This window comes from Crocuta crocuta, unplaced genomic scaffold, assembly GCF_008692635.1.
Source record: "Crocuta crocuta isolate KB4526 unplaced genomic scaffold, BGI_CrCroc_1.0 scaffold630, whole genome shotgun sequence".
In the NCBI taxonomy this organism is placed as follows: domain Eukaryota; kingdom Metazoa; phylum Chordata; class Mammalia; order Carnivora; family Hyaenidae; genus Crocuta; species Crocuta crocuta.
In genome coordinates, this window is record NW_027532833.1 from 576,095 (window position 1) to 577,627 (window position 1,533).

Genomic DNA, 1,533 nt, shown 5'->3' on the forward strand with positions numbered 1-1,533 from the left:
GATATTCCTGAGATTATAACCTCAGGGAAAATCCTTCAGGATTAAAAGGCCTGCTGATCTTAGTGCTGTTTATATTCACACAAATAACGGGAAGATTGCAAACCCAATTCTAAGCTAGGAAGGAAATTCCGTGAGAGAGAGACCTCAAAGAAATGTCCGATTAGCAGTTTTCCAGTGGTGCGCCCTAGCGACTCACAGGATTTCTACGCCTCTTCAGTTATTCATACCCTAAAATTTGTTTCACAAATAAGGAGTGCTTTAGTATCACCTGAACTACCTGAACAAACTCATTATTATCGCTGAATACAGCATGTTAAATTTAAACAGTTCTTAGTTTTAAAGTCCATTGTATTCACCTTTCTCTTAATCTTACTTCTTGACTAGCCTTCTCTTCCTCCCAAGTAACGCAGTGTACACCTTGATGACATTGGCCAACTGGGATTTCCCTCATACTGGTTTATTAACATGTGCAAATAAATCTGTATTGAACAGCTAATATTTTTTTTTCAGCTAAGTTAGGATTGTGGCACAAAACACTGTGCTGTAAACATCATAAATTCATCACAAAATTGGAAGGAACAAAAAAAAAAGGCCCTATGGACTGCACACATTTCTTACAGAACCACAGCTGAGCTCAAGATTTCCAATGGATTCTGGAATGGATTTGCATTTGGCATACATTCACTGTGCTATTGGCAAAGCGCAGTTTGAGAAGGTCATTCATAAAATCGTACTTGGTAAGGACTTCTTATTTTTAAAGCCAATGGCCTAATAAAAGCATGCAGTAACATAAAAATCATATCTATTGTGGCATAATTAGATCTTAGTTACCAGTGTTGATTTAGCTCCATGTATTACTGTACAAGCAAAAGGGACCTTCTCACCTCTGATTGTACTTTTGAACACAGGGCATGATATGCCTCTTTCCCGACTGCTACAAATCACATTTTAAACGATCGTGTGTGTTTGAAATTACCTCTGAAAAAAGCAGCAATTACAAATACCCTTATTAGTTTGNAACCTCGGGTTTCCGGAGAGCTGCGACCAGGTAGGTCTGCTCTGGGAATTCACAGTCGGTCTACATGAACTGTAACAGGTCACACCATGATTGCAAGTTCTAGTTTATAAAATAAGGGCTACTCAGCAGTAACTTTAACAATTGGGATTCCACAGAAGAGGGCGTGACTGCTCCGTGTACATTCTTTCAGGAGTGGATCCTTTCCCAGTTTCAAGTATCCCTTTCTATCTCACTCTGCAATGAGTTAAGAAAGGAAAAAAACAAAAAAAAACCCCAAAAAAACCCCAAAAGCATAGAGAACTCCCCATTCTTCCCTTAGTGAGCACAGGCTGCTGCAGGGTCCTTCCTCCTCCCCCCTGGAACCTGCCACGGAAAGGCCGGGCGGATGAACAGACTCCCCAGGTTTCCTTGTCTTCGAGTGGGTGCTTTGAGTGTCGCTCTCAAGTTGACGCAGACCCATCCGAGTTCAAGTGTACCGTGGCATCTCGCATTGCTCACAGCGGTTCAGGGCGGGG

General features: G+C 41.6%; 1 protein-coding gene across 1 annotated transcript in view; it reads right to left on the reverse strand.

Moving 5' to 3' along the window:
• TAB3 (TGF-beta activated kinase 1 (MAP3K7) binding protein 3) overlaps positions 1 to 1,533 on the reverse strand; it is a 48,999-nt gene that overhangs the window by 1,237 nt on the left and 46,229 nt on the right. The gene's annotated exons all lie outside the window — the stretch shown is intronic.